We start from the raw sequence: 22,498 nt of genomic DNA, 5'->3' as shown, positions 1-22,498 counted from the left end.
AGCTTTTCTGACCTTGCATTGGCCCCAGCCTCCTCTCCTTTGTACACACTCAACATGAAAGGAAGCCGCTTTGTGTTACATGTCTTTTGTTCTCCATCCATGCCTCTGCGTTGCTCGGTTTGCTTATTTGAGCATGCTCTTTCTTCCAGTTTCTTATATTGTCTCCACTTAAAGAAGTTTTCCTACCCTTTAGTGTTCAGTTCTGTTTAATGTCTAATTCTCTTCTTTAAATCATTTCTTAATTTTTACCTTTTCACTCCCAAGTCACATTTAATCCATCCTTTCTCATCCACCATCACATTTGACTGCTGATTTGTAAAAGTTGCATTATGAATATCATGTTGTTATTCTCGTATATCATAAACTCTTGCGGGGGGATCTCTTGGTACCAAACATTCCTTTTAGAAACTGATTATCAGAAAACAACTTCAACTGAAATTTCCTATCAGGGAGAACAGAAATAATAATCCGTGCTTCTGTATGGTCTTTTTTAGTTCATAGAGCATTTTCACATACACCTTATAAGTTAAACACAGTTTGATTTGGAAAACACAAGCCACTGGATTACAAGCATCAGGCTTTTAACTTGGGGAATTAAAGGCTTATTTAACTTTTGGACGGGCTCAGGGAATTAGGGAAGCTGTTACTGATTCTTTTAGCCTGAAGTATGGAAGCTGCTTGTTTTCTTAGAAGTCCCTGGAAATTTAAAGAACTCTAGCTTTGTAGCACCAAAGTGTGTAGTTCTCAAGAAACTACTTACCTGGAGGCTGCTTCTCAAGTATCTACCTGCAGCTGTGTCCAGATGGGAATCTGGAGAGGTTAATTTATTCTGTTTTACAGTGCAAGGAAGGTCTGAAAAGAAATGGCAGTGATGTCTAGTCAGCAACAAACTCTCCAGCACACATTCATTATACTACTTGTTTTGAGTTTTGTAATCCTGTCAGGCTCTCATGCAGGTTTATACCTTCATTTTGTATATGAGAGATTTATTCAAAATAGCAATTTCTCAGTCTCTTGTATCTCTTGTAACGACACTTATTTCGGCATATAACTGCAATAATTAAATAGTCTGGAGGCGTTGAAAAGCACTATGTTTTGAGAAAATACTTCTATCCATGTTTGATACGTGACATAATTTTGGAAAATGTATTTTAGGACTTTGTTCTTCAAAAGGTTTAACCCGAATGAGTTTCTAGGTTAATCTTAATTTAACAAGAAAATTAGGCAACTCATTCCTTGAACAGTTTAGTTAATTAAGGCTTTAATTTAAATAAAGAAGTTGTAGGTACATTTGTTCCTCAGTATCTTTAGGAGATTGATTCCAGGACCTGCTGCCGATTCCAAAGTCTGAAGATGCTCTGGTCCCATAGTTGGCCTTCCCGCTCCACAGTTCTGCATCTACATATCCGGCCACCTGCAGTTTATGTGGTACTGTCGTATTTACTGAAGAAAGATCTACAGTTCAAAAAAATCCTCACAGTTCAAACCCACATTGTTCAAGGCTCAACTGTAGTGAGTTTTTCAAAGAAAAAGTATAGTACTATGTGATTCTAAATTTTAAGATATGTTGTTAATGATCTCTGTGCTTTTTAATAAAAGAGTGATATCAGTCATGGGAAGTCAAATACTTTCACAAAAGTTTGTTGTTACATGTCTGAAAAGTAATTGAAAGATGAAGCATGTTTTGAGGGATGGCAGGAAGAGAGAAGTCAAATATTTAAAGTATGCTGCAAGTTTCCATGGATAAGTTATAGAGTAATTTGATGATTTTGCTTTTTAGTGCAATTTTTATGTTCTTCTCGAAGTACTCAAGTTGTGACATGTAGCAGTGAGAAACCTGCTGTTATTCACAGTATATTTGCTTATTTCCTCAGTTTTAGAATACACAGAATGTAGTCACAGAACTGCTTATATGTACACTGTAAAAGCAAGCTTATCTCAGAGCAGAACTGCTGAGTTTTTTTGAGGTGCCTGCATCAGTTTACATTCCCACAACAGTGCACAAGGGCTCCCTGTTCTCCACATCCTTGGCAGCGTGTTATTTGTTTTCTTTTTGATAAAAGCCATTCTGACAGGTGTGAGGGGCTATCTCATAGTGGTTTTGATTTGCATTTTCCTCATGATTAGTGATGTTGAGCATCTTTTCGCGTGTCTATTGGTCATCTGTATGTCTTTGAAAAAATGTCTGTTCAGGTCCTCTGCCCATTTTGTAGTCTAGTTGTTTGTTTTTTTGATGTTTAGTTGTATGAGTTCATTATATATTTTGGATATTAACCAGTTATCAGATATATCATTTGCAAATATCTTCTGCAATTCAGCAGGCTGCCTTTTTGTTTTGTTGATAGTTTCCTTCATTGTGTGAAAGTTTTTTAGTTTTATGTAGTCCTTATTTGTTTATTTTTGATTTTGTTTCCTTTGCTTAAAGGGACTTGTCCAAAAAATATTGCTAGGACCAAAAGTATGTCAAAAAAAGCATACTGCTTCTTCTTCTAGAAGTCTTATGGTTTCAAATCTTACATTTAAATCTTTAATCCATTTTGAGTGTATGTTTGTGTATGGTATGAAAAAATAGTCCAGTTTGATTATTTTGCATGTAGTTGTCCAGTTTTTCTAGCACCACCTATTGAAGAGGTTGTCTTTTCCTTAGTGTGTGTTCTTATCTTCGTTGTTGTAGATTAATTGCCCATGTAAGTGTGGTTTCATTTCTGGGCTATCTATTTTCCATTATTCTATGTATGTTTTTATGCCAAAACTATATTGTTTTGATGATTATAACTTTGCAATATCGATTGAAATCTGGAAGCACAATTCCTCCAACTTTTTCTTTTTTCTCAAGATTGTTTGGCTATTGAGGGTTTTTTGTGTTTCCATAACAAATTTTTTAGATTGTTCTACTCCTGTGAAAATACCATTGGAATTTTGATAGAAATTGCATTGAATCTGTATATTATTTTGGGTAGTATGGATTATGTTAATTTTATACCCTGCTACCTTACTCAATTCTTTTATTGTCTGAATTAGTTTTAGCATTGATTCTCTAGGGTTTGTTACGTACAGTTGTCTGCAAATAGATATAGTTTTGCTTCCTTTCCAATTTTTATTCCATTTGCTTTCTCTCATCTAATTACATTGGCTTTTACTTCCAGTAAAATATTGAATACCAGAGGAGATGATACACATCCTTATCTTTTTCCTGATTTTAGTGTAAATGCACCTGTGCCCAGTCACTAAGTCATGTCAGACTTTTTGTGACCTCAGTGACTGTTGTCTGCCAGGTTCCTCTCTACATGGGATTCTCCAGGAAAAAATACTGGTGTGGGTTGCCATTTCCATCTCCAGAATGCTCCTAGTGTTTCCAACTTCTTAATAGGGAAACAGTAGGAGCATTCTGGAGATGGAAATGGCAACCCACTCCAGTATTCTTGCCTGGAGAAACCCATGGGGATTTATTTATATAATAATATGAATATATATATACATATATACATATGTATATTTATATGATAATATATCTATAATATTATGTTAAGAGAGGATCTGTAACTTTGTTTTTATTTTTTCCAGGAATGGGTATTGAATTTTATTGAAGGCTTTTTTCATCATCAGTGAATAGAATCAAATTTTTTTCCCCCCTTAGATCTTAAGGAACTGATCTTGCTTTTCTGGATTAAATCTTAGTTGTTCCTGGTGTAGTATTTTCTTAATGTGTTCACTAATTTTTAAGGTGAGTACTTTTACAATTATATGTAAAATAATACATATGTGATGTTGGTCTTTTTTTTTTTTTTTGTACTGTGTTTCTCAGTTGTTACTTATGATTATTCTTGCTTTGTAAATAGAATTTGGAAGGTTTTCTGGTATTCAAAGTTGTAGATTTGTGAAACCATCTGGGCCTGGTGCTTTTTTATTTTTTGATAACTTTATTTCTTCAACAGAAATTGGTCATTTTAAACTTTGTATTTCTTATAGGCTTAATTTTGGTAAACTATATTTTTCTGGTGTATTAACTATTTCACCTGTATTTTGAAATTTATTTGTCTAGAAATCTGCAAAGTAGTTTCTTACGATTTACGCTTTTTTCCTTCTGTTTCAATGCTTGTTTTCCTCTTGTCATTATTTTTTTAAATTTATGCTTTCTCCTTTATTTCATTAAGTTAGTTAGTTGACTGTCTATTTTGTTAATTAAAAAGCAAACATTTTAACTGATTATTTAGATCTTTTCCTCCATTTCCTATCTTATTAATTCCTGCTTTTATTCTTATTTTCTGCTTTGTGCTTTCTTTGGTTTAGTTTGTTATTCCTTTTCAAGTCTTTGAACTGCTAATTATTTATATTTGTGCCTCATTTCTATTGATAAAAGTGTTTAAGTGTTTAAATGTTAAATGAATTTTCTTTTAATCGGTGCTTCAGATATATCTCATAGATTCCTTCCAGCATGTTTTTATGAAAAATTTCAAGCATTGAGCAAAATTGAATTTTACAGTGAAGACCCATATAACTACCACCTTGATTGCCATTTTTTTTACTTTATAACTTATTCATTTATCTATTTCTCTCTCTCTCTCCATTAATTTATCCTAATTTTTTTAATGTATTACCAGTTGCAGACATTAGTAGGCTTTCCCCTTAAATCTTTAACATGCTTATTAGTAAGTAGAGTTTAGTATTTCTTTATAAATTTTTCCTTTTGAAAACAAAAACAAATTTCTCTTTGAGGCAAAATTTATATACATTGAAATGCACAAATTCTAAGCATATACTTGCTAAGTTCTGATGCATGCATTACCTGTCAAGATACATTACTGTTACCCAGAAAATTCCCTCATTTGTTGTTCAGTCACTGAGTTGTGTCCAGCTCTTTGTGACTTTATGGACTGCAGCATGCCAGGCTTCCCTGTCCTTTAACATCTCCTGGAGCTTGCTCAAACTCTAATCCATCGAGTCAGTGATGCCATCCAACCGTCTCATCCTCTGTTATCCCCTTCTCCTCCTGTCCTCCATCTTTCCCAGCATCAGAGTCTTTCCTAATGTGTGGGCTCTTCGCATCAGGTGGCCAAAGTACTGGAGTTTCAACTTCAGCATCAGCCCTTCCAATGAATATTCAGGGTTGATTTCCCTTAGGATTGACTGGTTTGATCTCCTTGCAGTCCATAAGACTCTCAAGAGTCTTCTCCAGTACCAGAGTTTGAAAGCATCAGGTCTTTCGGTGCTAAGCCTTCCCTCATAGTTGTTGCCAATTAATTCCTGCTTGCATTCTGCTTAGAGGTAACCACTGTTTTCACTTTTTTCTGCTATAGATTAGTTTTTGTGAGTGTTAAAAATTTCTATTCAGCATACTCCTGAGATTCACTCATGTTGTTCTGTATATCAGTAGTTCAGTTCAGTTCAGTCGCTCAGTCGTGTCTGACTCTTTGTGACCCCATGAACCACAGCATGCCAGGCCTCCCTGTCCATCACCAACTCCCAGAGTCCATCCAAACCCATATCCATTGAGTCGGTGATGCCATTCAACCATCTCATCCTCTGTTGTCCCCTTCTCCCCCTGTCCTCAGTCTTTCCCAGTATCAGAGTCTTTTCAAATGTGTCAGCTGTTCACATCAGGTGGCCAAAGTATTGGAGTTTCAGCTTCAACATCAGTCCTTCCAATGAACGCCCAGGACTTATTTCCCTCAGGATGGACTGATTGGATCTCCCTGCAGTCCAAGGGACTGTCAAAAGTCTTCTCCAACACCACAGTTCAAAACCATCAATTCTTCAGCACTCAACTTTCTTAATAGTCCAACTCCCACATCCATACATGACTACTGAAAAAAACCATAGCCTTGACTAGATTGACCTTTGTTGATAAAGTAATGTCTCTGTTTTTTAATATGCTGTCTAGGTTGGTCATAACTTTCCTTCCAAGGAGTAAGTATCTTTTAATTTCATGGCTGCAATCACCATCTGCAGTGATTCTGGAGCCCAGAAAAATAAAGTCAGCCATTGTTTCCACTGTTTCCCCATCTATTTGCCATGAAGTGATGGGACTGGATGCCATGATCTCAGTTTTCTGAATGTTGAGCTTTAAGCCAACTTTTTCACTCTCCTCTTTCACTTTCATCAAGAGGCTCTTTAGTTCTTCTTCTCTTTCTGCCATAAGGGTGGTGTCATCTGCATATCTGAGGTTAATGATATTTCTCCTGGCAGTCTTGATTCCAGCTCGTGCTTCCTCCAGCCCAGCGTTTCTCATGATGTACTCTGCATATAAGTTATGTAGCAGGGTGACAATATACAGCCTTGACGTACTCCTTTTCCTATTTGGAACCAGTTTGTTGTTCCATGTCCTATTCTAACTGTTCCTTCCTGACCCGCATACAGGTTTCTCAAGAGGCAGGTCAGGTGTTATTGTTGAATGTGAAAGTAAAAGTTGCTCAGTCACTGTCCAACTCTTTGCAACCCCATGGACTATACAGTCCATGGAATTCTCCAGGTCAGAATACTGGAGTGGGCAGCCTTTCCTTTCTCCAGGGGACCTTCTCAACCCAGGGATCAAATCTAGGTCTTCCGCATTGAGCCACATGGGAAGCCCAAGAATACTGGAGTGGGTAGCCTATCCCTTCTCCAGCAGATCTTCCTGACCCAGGAATTGAACTGGAGTCTCCTGCATTACAGGCAGATTCTTTACCAAGTGAGCTATCAGGTTGAATAGTATTCTATTATATGGCTTATCACATTTTTCTAGATTTTTATGTAGATGTAATGATATAATAGAGATATTTTGCAAGTGGCTTCATACAATAAGCCTAATGCTTTGATTTATATATCACTATTTTGTTCTTGTTTATTGCTAAGTAGTGATCATACCACTGTTTATCTGTTTTCTTGTTATGATCTCCTAGACTATTTATGGATTAGGGTATTATGAATAAAGCTACCATAAACATTTCTTTAACACATCTTTTTTGTGAAATTCATTTCTCATAAGTGAAAATCTAGTTGTTCAACTTCTGAGTCATAGTATAGGTACCTGTTTTAGTTTTATAAAAAAATTAGTTTTTCCAAATGATTTTCCATGGCTGTATCATTTTATATTCCCACCAAAAATGTATATGAGTTCCAGTTACTTACCAACTCACCCATACTTGGTGTGTTAGTCTTATTAATTTTAGCCAAAGCTGTCAACTTGTAGTGCTGTTTCATGGTTTTAAATTGTATTTGTAGTTTTAGCTTTTTTGTTTGTACCTATGGTACATGTTTTTTTATTGTGCTAAAAAACACATAAATGATAATTTTAAGTGTATTTTCAGGGCACATTTTAGTATTGTTAAGTATATGCACATTGCTGTACAAAGGATCTGTAGAACTCTTTCGTCTTTGTGACTGCGACTCTATACCTTTGGAACAACAGCTCCCAGTTTCCCCCTCCCCCCTTCTCCTGGCAGTCACCCTTCTGCTTTGTTTCTATGAATTTAATTGTATCAGACAAGTCATATAAATGGAATTATGCACTCTTTACTTTTTTCTAATTTCCTTTTTTCACTTAGCATAATGTCTGAAATCTCATCTATGTTATGACACAGGACAGAATTTCCATCTTTTTCAAGGCTGAATAATATTCTGTTCTATGTGTATACCACATTTTCTTTATCTGTCATCTTTTGATGGACATTTAGATTGTTTCCACATCTTGGATATAGTGAATAATGCTGCAGTGAAGATGAGTGTGCAAATATTTCTTCAGTATCCTGCTTTCAGTTCCTTTTGCTTATATAACCTGAAGTGGGATTGCTGGATTCCTATGATAGTTCTGTTTTCAATTTTTTAAAACAGTATGGGAACCTCCATACTGTTTTCATTAGCTGCTTGCACCAGTTTACATCTAACCAATAGCACACAAGTATTCCAATTTCTTTACATCCTTGCCAACACTTAAATTTTTTATTTTTTTGATAGTGTCCATCCTAACAGGTTTAACATGGTATCATTGTTTTTGATTTGCATTTTGTTGATGATTTAGTAATGTTGAGAATCTTTTTATATGCCTATTGGCCATTCATACCTCTTCTTTGGAGAAATGTTTGAGTCTTTTGACCAATTTTTAATCTGGTTGCTTGTTTTTTGTTTGTTTATGAGCTGTAGAGATTTTTAAAAAAATGTCTGTATATTAACCCCTTATCTGAGCTATGGTTTGCAAATGTTTTCTACTATTTGATAGATTGTCTTTTTACTGTGCTGATTGTTTCCTGTACAGAAGTTTTAAGGTTTGATGTAGTCCCATTTATCTTAATTTTTTTTTTTAACTTGTGCTTTTGATGTCATATGTAAGCAATATTTGACCATTTCAATGTCATGATGCTTTTCCCCTTTCTTCTAGAATGTTTGTAGTTTCAGACGTTAAGCTTAGCTCTTAATCTGTTTGAGTTAATATTTATATATGGTATAAGAAAGGATTCTACCTTCATTCTTTTGTATGTGAATATCCAGTTTTCCCAACATTTATTGAAAAGGTTGTCATTTCTTCATTGTGTAGTCTTGTTACCATTGTTGAAGATCATTTTACCATATAATCAAGAGTTTATTTTTGGACTCTCTGTTCTGTTCCGTTAGTCTATATGTCTGTCTGTTTGCATATATTGTACTTTGGTTACTGTAGCTTTACAATATATATTGAAATCAGGAAGTATGAGACCTCTAGTCTTGTTCCTTTTCAAGACTGTTTTGGCTACTGCAGTCTTTTGAGATTCCATATTAATTTTAGAATTTTTTTTTCTGCTTCTGAAAAAAATGCCATTTGGGTTTTGATAGGAATTGTTGTGAATCCGTAGATAGCTTTGGTAGTTTGGACTCCTGTGATGGTTTAACAATATTAAATCTTTGTAAGCCATGAATATGGGATGTCTAACCCTTTATTTGTCACATTTAATTTTTTTCAGCAGTGTCTTGCAATTTAGAGTATATAAGACGTTTGCTTCCTTGGTATATTTATAAATTTTTTATTTAATGGTATTGTACATGGAATTTTTTTTTTATCGTTTCCTTTCCAGATTGTTAGTATATAGAAATGCAAATTATTTTTGACTGTTAATTCTGAATTCATTAGTTCTAATTTTTTGGGGGGAATATGTGTGTGTGTGTGTGTGTGTGTGTGTGTGTGTGTGTATAATCTTAAGATTTCTGCATATAAGATCATGTCATCTGTAAACAGGTATCTTTCCAGTTGGGATGCTATTTGTTTATTTAGTTTTTTCACATCTAGTTGCTCTGGCTGAGAATTCCAGTACTGTGTTGAGTGAAGGGTGTGGGGATACTTGTCTTGTTCCTGAACTCAGAGGAAAAACTTTCAGTTTTTCACTGTTGAATATGATGTTAGTGCTGGGTCTTTCATATATAGCCTTTATTATTTTGGAATACTTTCCTTCTATTGCTAATTTGTTTACTTTTTATTATGAAAAGGTGTTGAATTTTATGAAATGATGTTTTTCTTCATCAGCTGAGATGATCATGTGGTTTTTGTTCTCTATTTCTGTTAATGTGGTATGATTTTTCCATATTTTGGGCTTCCCATATAGCTTAGCTGGTAAAGAATCCGCCTACAATTCAGGAGAACCTGGTTCGATTCCTGAGTCGGGAAGATCTGTCGGAGAAGGGATAGGCTATCCAGTCCAATATTCCATATTTTCCATATTTAAGATTCCTTTCATTCAAGGGATAAATCCTGTTTGGTTATGTTGCATAAGTGTTTCAGTGTGCTGCTGTATTTGGTTTGATAGTGTTTTGTTGATTTTCTTTGCATCCATGTTATTCACAGATATTCATCTGTATTTTTATTTTCTTGTGGTATCTTTGTATGGTTTCAGTATCAGGTTTATAATGCTGGCTTATAACATGAGTTTGCAAGTGTATCCTCTTCTTCAGTTGTTTTGGAACAGTTTGAGAGGAATTGACGTTAATTGTTATTTAAATGGCTGGTAGAATTCTCCAGTGAAGCCATCTGGCCCTGGGCTTTTATTTGTTGGAAAGTTTTTAATGACTGATTCAGTATTCTCCTTCCTTGTTCAGATTCCCTCTTTCTTCATGATTTAGTCTTGTTAAATTGTATATTTCTAGGAATTTATCCATTTTTTTCTGTTATTTAATTTGTTGGCATATAATTGTTCATCAGTTCGGTTCAGTTGCTCAGTCGTGTCTGACTCTTTGTGACACCATGGACTGCAGCATGGACAGGCCTCCCTGTCCATCACCAACTGCTGGAGTTTACTCAGACTCATGTCCATTAAGTCGGTGATGCCATCCAACCATCTCATCCTCTGTCGTCTCCTTCTCCTCCTGCCCCCAATCCCTCCCAGCATCAGGGTCTTTTCTAGTGAGTCAGTTCTTTGCATCAGGTGGCCAAAGTTTTGGGGTTTCAGCTTCAGCATCAGTCCTTCCAATGAATATTCAGGACTGATTTCCTTTAGGATGGACAGTTGAATCTCCTTGCTGTCCAAGGGTCTCTCAAGAGTCTTCTCCCACACCACAGTTCAAAAGCATCAATTCTTCAGTGCTCAACTTTCTTAATAGTCCAACTCTCACATTCATACATGACTACTGGAAAAATCATAGCTTTGACTAGATGGACCTTTGCTGGCAAAGTAATGTTCATAGTTTTTCATAGTAGGCTTATAATCTTTTTATTTCTTTTATTTTCTTTTTCTGGTTCTCGGAGATGTAAAGGTATTGGTTTGAGACTTTTGGCCTTTTTTTTTTTAAACATAGGTGCATGCGTACGAAGTTGCTTCAGTTGTGTCTGACTCTTTGCGACCCTATGGACTGTAGCCCACCGGGCTCCCCTGTCCGTGGCTATTCTCCAGGCAAGAATTCTATAGTAGGTTGCTGTGCCCTTCTCCAGGGGATCTTCCCGCCCCAGGGATCGAACCTGTGTCTCATATCCTCTCTATTGGCAAGTGGGTTCTTTACCACTGGCGCCACCTGGGAAGCCTTTAACATCCCTGTTTCCTGCTATAAACTGCCCTCTCAGGACAGCTTTTGCTGCAGCCCATGAGTTTTGGTATGTTTTCATTTTCATTTGTCTCAAGATATTTTCTAATTTCCCTTGTGATTTCTTCTTTGACACAGTTTTTTCCAAGAGTGTGTTTGGTTTTTAGATATTTCTGAATTTTCAATTTTTTTGCTGCTGTTTCTTTATTCAGGCTTCTTTTTATTATGAACAGATACTTCATATCCTTTTAGTCTTTTTAAATTTGTTAAACCTTTATCACCTAACATGCATGATCTGTCATGAAGAATGTTCCATGTACACTTGAGAAGAATGTGTATTCTCTTGCTATTGAGTGGAGTGCTCATTATATGTCTGTAAGGTGCCTTTGGTCTAGTCTTACTCAAGTCCTCTGTTTTCTTATATCTGGTGGTTCTGTTATTGAAAGTGGCTTATTGAAATCTGCTATTATTGTGTTACTTTCTATTTTTCACTTAAGTTCTGTCACTGTTTCATATATTTAAGTATTCTATTATTAAGTATGTATGTATGTTTAGAATTATTATACCTTTCTAGTGAATTGCCCCTTTTATTATTATGTAATGTCTTTTTTTGCCTCTTGTGACATTTTTCCACTTAAAGGAAAGTTTGTCTGATATAAATAGGTCCACTCCTACTCTCCTTTGGATACTCTTTGCATGGAATATTTTTTCTATCCATTCACTTTAAGCTGATTTTTGTCTTTACACCTAAAGTAAGTCTGTTGTAGGCAGCATGTAGGTGTGTGTAAAGTGTGTTAGTTTCTCAGTTGTATCCAACTTTTTTTGACCCCATGGACTGTAGCCTGCCAGGCTCCTCTCTCCTTGGAAATCTCCAAGCAGGAATACATGAGTAGGTAGCCATTCCTTTCTCCTGTCCAGAGACACTGATTCTTTGTTATCCTTGATCAAGTCTGCTGTTGAACTCCTCTAGTGAATTTTTTCAGTGTAGTTATTGTATTCCTCAGTTCCCGCATTTCTGTTTTTTTCCTTTTCTATAATCTCTTATCTGTTTGTTGGTATTTTCATTTTATTCATTTTATTCATTTTTCTGGTTTCATTTAGTTGGACATCTGTGTATATCACTGACCTTCTTTAAGACAGTTATTTTGAATTCTTGTTAGGTAGCTCAGATCTCCCTTTGTTTTGGATTGGTTTCTGTAGGTTTATTTTGTTACTTTGATTGGGTTGTGATTTCTCCTTTTTTCATGTGCTTCCTAATATTTTACTGAGTTTTATATATTTGAAAAAACTGCTACATCTTCTGGTCTTAAGGGACTGGCTTTGTAGAGGGGAATACCTTTACCAAACAGTCCAGCTACAGATTTTGGGGACCTCTGGAACCTTTTTCTGTAGGTTGTACCTTCTCTAGACTTGTGCATGTAATTATCCACTTGAAGTTTGCTGACTTTTCTTTTTCTGGAGCTTTTAATCTCTTGCTTTTTGCTATGTGTCTAGTAATTCAGGTTCTCTGGTGCTCACGCAACAAGCAGTCCCACTCTCCTTTGTTGTCAGTAGCCCCCAAGCAGCCAAAGTTATGCCAACTTCGCATTAGCAGTCTGAATCGGGCAAGTCATATATACCTTTCCTTTAGGCAGGTAGCTGAAAATCTGGTACAATGGATCCTTGTTCCAGCTTTCCCTCTCCTTCCCAAGGTAGAAATTTCGAGGTAGGCACTTTATTGTGGTTGCGCTGAGATATGTTGACCACTTTTAACTGTACAAGTCCTCTGGTTCTCCAGCAAGCCGCTGCCCCTCCCTTGTCTTCCACAGCCTTCAGCCATCCAGACTATGGTGCTTTCATTAGCATTCAGAATCAGCAAAGACAGAAACCCACCCCTTGAGTAGCCCTTTGAAACAATGGGATGTTGGATGCATGTTCCATTTTTCTCTACCCCCACCCTCCAAAGGAGAACCACCAGCCAGTCTGCGCTGTGTCCACTTTGCGGAGGGAGGGTTGTGGGTAAAGTGATGACTCTTTTTACCCGTCTCAATGTAGCTGTTCTTAATTTTGTCTTCATTAAATATGCCACATCTTTATTGGTTTCTGGAGTCCTCATTAAAGGAATAATTTGATCTGTATATTGTTTTTATGTTGTTGTCTTTATAGGCAAATGGGGGCTGGGACTTCCTATTTTGCTACCTTGCTAACATCATTCTCAAATTTTTTGTGTGTGTAGTGTATGAAATATGGGTTCATCCTTTCCCCTGTTTGATAGTCTAGCTAGAACCATTAAAAAAAAAAGTTTCATTTTCCTACAGGTAATCTTGGCGCTTTGTCAGATACCCAGTTAATTGTATGAAGGTGATTTTGTTGGTTGGTTCAAGTGATCTGTTCAGTTTTATTGATCTGTTTTTACTCCCATACCACACTGTGTTGATTACTGTAAAATGTAGTAAGTCTTGAAATTAGATATTATTTTTTTGTATTTCTATATGAGTTTTGTAATTTGACAATTTCTTCACATTATCCTGTTGGAATTTTTACTGGGAGATAATCAAGTAAATAGAATAGGAGAATTGATATCATAACACTCTACAAATATATCTGTCCATTTTGGGGAACTTACTTTATTTCTTCTAACAGTATTTTGTAGTTTAGGTGTAGCAGTCTTGCACATATTTTATTTATTTTAAAACTTTTTGATATTACTTAAAAGGAATTATTTTAAAATTTCACTTTTGATAATTTCCTGCCAATATATAAAATGTAATTGACTATGTGCTACATATTTTGAATATTATGTATTCTATATATACTTTGTATATTTCATTCAAATCTTATAACTTTGCTGGTTCTTGCTAGTTCTGTTAGATATATTGAGTGTGCCTTAGGATTTTCTGTGAAAGCAGTCATTGGGATGGTTTTACTTTTAAGCTCTCTGCCATTTATTCAGTTTTCTTGGTTCATTGCGTTGTTTAGGATTTCCAGTTCAATGTTGAAGAAGAGTGGTGAGAGTAGGCATGCTTGACATCTCCCCTATCTTAGGAGGAAAGGATTCAGTCTTTTACCTTCAAACTTGATGTTAGCTTCAGGGTTTTTGTACTACCCTTTATAAAATTGAAGAAAAGCCTTTTATATTTCTTGTTTGCTGAGGATGTTTTTAGCAACAGTGGGTGTTGATTTCCGTCAAATGCTTTTTCTCATCTATTGGGATGATTATGGTTTATTTTCTGATATATTTTCATCTTTTTTTTGTTTTTAATCATCTCTTGATGTGTTTTCTAACTGTATAATCACCTTTTTGTACTGAGGATTCCACAGTCAGCTTGATTTTTTAAAAATTACCTCACATGAAGCTAAAATAGTGTTATGTATCACACCATATCCAAAAGACCTTATGAGTGTAGCTTGTGTTCAAGATGTTTACAGGTTTAGTCATGAACCGTGCACTCCCAGACAAATATTTTTTGGTGTTACTGACTTTCTGGGCTCCTTACATGAATTTTTTTTTCCTTTTTAATTGTCTTTTTTTTTTTAAGTTAATTTTTATTGGAGCATAATTGATTCACAGTGTTTCATTAGTTTCTGCTGTCCGGCGGAGCACGTGAGTTCTAAGTGGGTGTATGTTCTGCAGAGCATGGAGCAGAGTTCCCTGTGCTCTACAGTAGGTTCTTATTAATTATCTGTTTGGAATATAGCAGTGAACCTTTTTCTTCATAGAGATGGATTTCATTTTTATTCAAGAAGTCAGATCAAAGATTTTTTAATGTAACATAATCATTGACTTAGATGATTTCTTAAATTGTGGACTTTCTTAGTTCATATGTGTGAACATAATATATGTTCTCAGTAAGAACTTATAACAAGAGTAATAGTTCCAGAATTCATTTATTGATGTTAGTTTTTTTCTGTAGTAATTATAAATCTGTTTGTAAAATTGCTAGTATTTATCTCCTTTACATAGCAGTTATTGTATATGCACTGTTTTGCTATATTTTACAAACACAAGGAATAGCATTTGAAATCAGCCATTTCATTAGCAAATAGTTTTGTTTCATTTCCTTTTTTTCCTCCTTTAAACAGCATCTATGGAGAAGGGAATGGCAATCCACTCCAGTACTCTTGCCTGGAGAGTCCCATGGACAGAGGAGACTGGTGGGCTGCAGTCCACGGGGTCGCAAAGAGTCGGGCATGACTGAGCGACTAACACACACACACACACACACACACACACACACACACACACACAGCATCTGTGTATGTAGATAATGACATTTTCTTCTGTCTGCAAAGCTGGGAGAGTTAGCATCAATTTGAAGAAAGAAGTGAATTCTAAAATATGTTTTTTCTTTTTCATAATATGTAATGTCTTAATTGTCTTATCTGTGTGTTTCTATTCACTTAAGTGCTGTATAGGTTTCTACATGCGCAAAGTGTTTAGACTGGGATGGTAAGACACGCACACCCCCGTGTGCACATACACATGCCATCACACATGCACGCACACGCTCACATGAGGAGACAGACACTGAATGAGACAGTTTAAATCTGCTAATTGTATCCTGTAAACTACAGGCTTGAGGGGCGTTAGGGAAGAGGTGATTATTGTGTATTAGAGAAAACTAGGAAAATTTTCACTAAGAATATGGTATCACATGTAGATAAAGTAAGAAATATTTATTAATTGGAAAGAGTGTGTAATATTATTTCTGAAAATGCATTTATCTAATAGTGTATTGAAAGCACTTTGTAAACTATAAAGACCAGAAAAGATGTTATGGTTTTTAAAAGTTACTTTAATTATTATTTCAATATACTATATACTACAGTATACCTGTGGGTTTGTTACTCTTCTATCATATTTTATAAGTTTAAGAGATATAAAAATTATATTTAATTCTCATCTTCTCCAGGCCTTGATTATCTGTTTAGGGAACAAAAGGTAGTGTTTCTCATGTTCTTTTTCTGGTGTCCTTTTCTGGGTATTAAGGTAAAAGATTGGGGAAAAATTGGCAATTTTTTTTTACCAAATAGTTTACCAAAAGATTGGTAAAAAAATGGAACAGTTCATGTTATTTCTTCAACTTGAGTAATGTTGAAATTTTAAAAATTAAAAATTAGATTATCCTCTTATATGAACACTTCATTTAAAAGTCATCTAACAAATGATCCTTGTTTCATATAAATGAAATCTGAGGAGTAAGTATCTGAGAATCACACATAATTCTTTACAGGGTGATCTATCCTTTTCTTACTTTTGTAAAGTTTTCCTCCTCGTATTCTACATGCATAGCGTTGCTCTACTGAACTTTACTGGTGTTTTTCTAATCAGTGTATGAAATCAGAGCTCCTTTAGAATTCATTTATTTGTAATATTTTGATTTTCCATGAATCAAAAGAAATCATTGATGATGCCGTTAGAAAACTATTGAGTAAGTGCAGTATGCTAGGTTATTCTAGATCTGACTTAAATGTGAATTCTGTAATTGGAAATCCTATAGTTTTAAAAATGAGTAAGAATTTGACTTTTGGAATGTATAGTATCTAGAAGCTAGAAGATGAGTTAAGTTGACAGTGTTTTAGGAAAATATATGTGTTTTACATTTATTCTTTCCTATTTCTACTTTGATTTTTTTGTTAAGCATATTAAATATCTTTCATATGCAAATATAATGTGAAAAACTAATTCATTGATTAAAGTTTAAACTGGCCATGAAACAGTTGTTAAACTTTAAGTTGGGGAGCACTTTAATAAAAACATTTAAACATATTATGAAAATTATAGAAGTAACCCAACTATTGAGAGTTGATTTTGCATTTTTATTTTATTCTTTTATTAACCCATTGATCTTTGTTTTGTCTTATATCTGAAAATAAGAGCAAAATGTGTACTCATAGAGCAATTATTTTATTGAGGACATGTCTTAAAAGTCAAGAAGTGAAGCTGCTTGGTAATGCTATAAATTTAAAACTGTCCTACAGCAAGACAGTACGATGCAAATATGACTTAATAAGATCACAAACTGAATTTCAGTGAAACAACCAAGATTTACATTAAATTAGGAATTTTAAAACTGATTTAGTTTGTTTTACTGAGCATTTGCTTAATAACATTTTGCCTTCTTGCAATCTTTTTAAAGACAATAATTCGTCTGTGAAATGCAGGCACATCCTCGGTAGAAAAATTGAAAGCAACAGCTCACTTTCTGAAACCACACATACAGCGATATAAAGAAATATTTCAGCTCTACAAAATTTAATAAATCATCCCATTTCCTAATTTGATCATATTAGATGCTGATGTGGAAGAAGCATTTCAAATACCATCTCCTCATTAATATACATCAGTCTGGGGAATAGAATGGAATACTTATGCAGAGATGTCACAGTTACTGTTTCTTAGTTTACTAAGTGGAACAGGTTGATGTGATACTGGGTGCTATTTGTCAATGTCTTGTTAAAATGGTTTGGGTCGAGTTATGGAGTCCAGAAAGACGGCGGCTGATAAATCAAAAGTGGATTGAGTGGACAGGAGGCAGTGATTGATACTGTGACAGGATATGAGGAAAGGAACCTTGATACAAGCATGCATGATATTGAATATGAGAAGGAAAATGGCCCTCGAGTATGGATATTATTCACGGAAATGAGAATAATAACATCAGCCTGAAAATATTGCTGGGTGAAGATTAGGATAGTCCTTATTAGAGTATAATACATTGTTAGAATGGTAGGGGTGAAATTATGTAAAAATTTATGTGAGAAGAATATTTTAACTTATGTCTGAAGAGTCTTTAATGGTTATTTATTGGTTAAAGTAGTTTAGCCTTGTTTTTTCAGTCTGACTTTTAAACCATTTGTTTATAAACATCTTGACTCCCAGTAAAATTAAAACATTTTTTTCCTTAGATTATTTTAAAGAACATGCCCCTTCACATCTCAATTTTATAATACATATTTAGATACTGAACTTGTATGTATAAATAGTATTTTTTAATCCATTGGCTTTGACTTATAAACTTATATTGTTAATTTTAAGTAAAAATCTACAATGCAAGGTTTTCAGCATATTTTAGATTAGTCATTTTGAATGGAAATGGAAGATTCCCGATAGATGAGCCATTTCACAAAGATCATGGCTGTATATACTGAATTTATTTTAGTGAATTATCAGTGGAAAACTAGTTATTGGGAAGTTCTTGGTGGGAATCTTTTGATTAGTCTCACTTTTGTCTTTGACAGTGTATGAGCAGGAAGAAATTTCTTGCTTCTTCCCTGAAAGAGTTCTATATCTAACACTGGCAGAATAAGAGGTTCTTTGGAAAGGTATTCAGTTACTACTTTTATAATTATATAATATATGAGAGAAAGAGATGTGGAGTTACCAAATAACTGTAATTACAGAATATTATTCTTACATAAAATGTATCTTTCTTCCTCCTAAGAACTGACACATTTTTAAAGTATGTAATAGAAAACATTTGAAATAAGGCATTGGTAAACATTCATCTGACTCAAACCAGTTCTAGCCCCTTTAAAACATTCTGATAAATATTTATGTATTCTGGATTCCTCAAAACTAATTTAGTTAGGTGAAAATTGTTATTTTTGGTTTTATCACCTCAATTATTTGATAAACCAATATCATAGTGTCAGCTAAATAACATACTATGGAATTTGGTATGATTTTTCAACTATGCTGTTTATTGCCACATGCTTTATGGGGCTCAGAATGTGATTCTGAATATTTGAAGAGGAAAAAGTAATTTATAAATTATAGAATACTTTTTAAAAATAGTTTTTAGAGTTTCACCTCTGATTCATTATTTATATAGCAGCCAAAATGCAAATCTGATAGTTCCTCCCTTGTTTCAGTGGTTTAGAATATAGTCCAAAGTGTTGATGAAGCCTGAAGTCCTTCTGTGATCTGGTTCTTCCTGTCTTTTCAATCACATCTTTCTAATCCCAGTTATAATTTCTCTACAGTTCCTTTTTTATCTCTCAGGGCCCTTGAACTTGTGGTTGCTTGTTTTTGTAACGTTCTTTGCTCTCTCTCCTCATCTGTTCGTCTTTGAGGTCTTGACTTAAAGGCATTTCCTTGGATGGACTTCTCTGTCCACCCAGACATGGGTATATTTTCCTGTCATGTATGGCACTCGTGGCTCATGACCCAGGACTCAGCACTAAAAGCTGATCTTAGTTACTGTTACAGAAACATGGGTATGTACTTAGTCTTATTAATTCCCAACTTATGGATTGAGTTTTAAGTACAATAATAGTCACTGCTCACTTGATTCTCATTTCTGTAATCAAGAAACTAATTTGAAATTACAGGAGATAACATTAAAAACAAATTGGAGGGACTTCTTTGGTAGTCCATTGGTTAAGACTCCATGCGTCCACGTGGAGTGGAAGGGGGCTTGGGTTTGATCCCTGATCAGGGAACTCAGATCCTGCCTTCTGCATGTGGTATGGCCAAAAGAAAAAAAAAAACAAATTAGAAATAACATAGAAAAAATTATGGATCAACCTTTTTGAATCTCAGTGTCCTTGTCTTTAAAATGAGTATTGAAATCATTCTGGCTACAATTCTATTTCTAAATTGTTTGAGGATAATTTTTATGATAGATAGTCATTTACGCAAAAATTAATTTTAAATAATTTTTCACTTTTGAGTTTTTAAAAGAAAACTAGTGAGGGTGCCTGTTATTTTGGCATATTATCATGCTCCAAAAGAATAATTAATAATTAAGCCACTTCAAAGAATTAAACATCTACTCACATTGACATTGCCTACTTGCTTCTCTACAGAACTCTCCTTTGCTCTTGTATCCTACAGAGCTTTTTTATTCTTTGTGTTGAGAATGTTCTTCCTATGTAAGTTTTTGTTTATCTGATTCATAACTTTCAGAAGTGGATATGAGGTGCTGGAGAGCCATGGATGCAGAATTTTTAGGGTTAAAAGTTTATTTTAGGCTGTTTCTTTTAGATGAGGAAACTGAGACTGAGAAGTTAATTTCAAGGTAAACCAGGTAGTGGCCGCAGAAATAGTTCCCTAAGTGTATGGTGATTTGATGACTTCTAATTTCACAGGGTGTTTTTTTCCTTCTTCCTTTTTTAAATAGGCATAGATCACACAGGATCAGTAGAAGCAGTGAGAAAATTCTGGAGGAGCAAAGCTGGGTAACATTGTTCTTGGACAGACAATCTGAAAATGAGCTGTCTGCTTGGGGATAATGAAGTGTAACGTGAATGCTCATATAAGTACAAGAGTTTATCTGTTTTTAAAAGTCTGCTCTGTTTCTTAAGCATACAATTAAATAAATGTATGTTTTTATTGTTTATTTACCATAGGTTGTGCATATTTATAAAGGTTTATATTTATTTATAAAGTCAGCGAAAATAAAGATGAAGTGCAGACTGTGGGCCTAACCATGAATGCAGTAAGCTTTTATTCAGGTCACTGTTTTTATTAGTATGCCCTTGACTGGAACCCTCAGCAGTTTTACATTGACATTCAAAACAGATGGACTTTTAATTATTAATCCTATGGAATTAATGAGCTCATTTTAAGAAAAGGGTACTCTCCCTGTGCCCCACTGCCCACTTCTTTGTCAAGTTTGCTTTTTAATTAGGATTTTCTAGGTTTATAGCATTTAATCCAAAGTAGGCAGAAGGTGATCTGTTAAGTATGTCATGAAATCTCCAAATTTTTTAATAAAAGATTCAGTGATTTACAGTTGATAAAAGATTTTATGTGGCTTTGTAGTATTGGGCTGATTAAATAAATGAATGCTGTCCTTTTTGATCTTTTGCTTTAAGATGGTACCCTTCCAGTTTTCAAATTATTTTAAATTAGTTTTAATATTTTCACATCAAAATATGTTGTTTAGGTCCAAAAGAAGTATAGTAAATATTAATTAGTTGACTTAACCTTCAATAATTAATAGATAAAGAATATCTAAATTTTTAGCTGGTATAAGAACTGTATTTTCTGATGACAAAGGAGGTGACATTTTCATAGACATTTCTTCTCAGCTTAGCTGCAGAGCAGTTTTAGTTCTTCTGTTTTTAACTCGCATGGAACACTTTGCCGTCCATCTAAAACTTGAGTACAGATTTCTGCCTAGGGCGGCAGCTGCACTGTGAGGAAGTCTGCCTGGAGAGTTGTGAATTGACTGAATGTTAGCTAAGTTATGGCTACCTTTCTGTTTTTAGGCCAAGTCTCACTGTTGTGAAGCGTAGGGTCATGACTCTAAATAAGCTGAGTGGAAGAGCTGTTCATTTAGATGTTCTTTTTTTCCTCTTCACTGGTACAGATCACTAGAAATCGACCATACTTCTTTATGTAATATTTACCTGTGTGTCAAGTTAAAGTCATTTAATACATGCTTTAGGATGAGATGATTTCATTATCTCAGTTGCTGAATTTCTTGCTATTTCTTGACCCTCATTCACAGAGGAAAAGCTGGGGAATGCTATGTAAGGAAAGCTTTGTTGCCTGGGCAGAGCCCAGATCAGAATTTACCATGGTACCTTGCCATAGGTACTACTGTTGGTTAAAACTAACTGCCAGCATGTTTTACTGGGTGCCTCCTTGGATGTTGGCAGACACTTAAGGTAGTCCCTGTTCTAGAGAAGCTTACTGTCATATAAAATTTGCTTTTTGATTTTTCTTTATATTTTTGTTTACTTATTCTTTTATACCCTTATGGTAAAAGCAAAGATAGAAACCCATGTAAGTGGATAAGGATAATTTATTGAGAATGAAATTTGTTATTTCTCCCTGCTTCTTCCTATAAAACTGCAAAACTGTGGAGCCTTGCCAAAAAAATTGATAATTATTATTTATTGTCAGAGTAATTTAAAAGTAGGTAAATTGTATGTTTTTATAATGTTGTTGATTGTTAATTATAGGAATCCTTAATTATGTGCTTTTTTTTGTTTTCCTCTATATTTCAGTCATTTTTTGATGAGGAAGGATATAGATTATATATTTATAAATCTGGTTTTTAAAGTGCTCAGTTGCTCAGTCATGTCCAACTCTTTGTGGCATCATGGACTGTAGCCTGCCAGGCTCTTCTGCCCATGGAAGTTTTCAGTTAAGAATACTGGAGAGGGGTGCTGTTTCCTTCTCGAGGGTATCTTCCTGACCCACAGATTGAACCCATGTCTCTTGTGTCTCTTGCATGGCAGGTGAATCCTTTACCAATAGTACCACTTGGAATTACATTTGTTTTATTTCATAAAATCAGTGCTTAATATTTCAGTTGACATTTGTGTGTAGTATAAAATAATGGTCCAATTTCACTCCTTTTCATGCGGCTGTTTTTCCCAACACCATTTCTAGAAGAGCTATCCTATCCCCATTGTGTATTCATGACTCTTTGTCATAGATTAATTGACTATATTCGTGTGGGTTTGTTTGGGGGCTCTCTGTTTTGTTCTGTTGATCTGTATGTCTGTTTATGCTGCTTTGATGACTGTAGCATTGTAGTCAGTTCAGTTCAGTCGCTCAGTCGTGTCTGACTCTTTGCAGCCCCATGGACTGCAGCACGCAAGG

General features: G+C 34.9%; 1 protein-coding gene across 3 annotated transcripts in view; it reads left to right on the top strand.

The window, feature by feature from the left end:
* The window catches only part of RSRC1 (arginine and serine rich coiled-coil 1), a 394,770-nt gene that overhangs the window by 11,141 nt on the left and 361,131 nt on the right, over positions 1-22,498 (top strand). The window lies entirely within an intron of this gene.

This window comes from Odocoileus virginianus, chromosome 4 (assembly GCF_023699985.2).
Source record: "Odocoileus virginianus isolate 20LAN1187 ecotype Illinois chromosome 4, Ovbor_1.2, whole genome shotgun sequence".
Lineage (NCBI taxonomy): Eukaryota > Metazoa > Chordata > Mammalia > Artiodactyla > Cervidae > Odocoileus > Odocoileus virginianus.
This window is presented reverse-complemented; position numbering and strand designations above follow the sequence as displayed.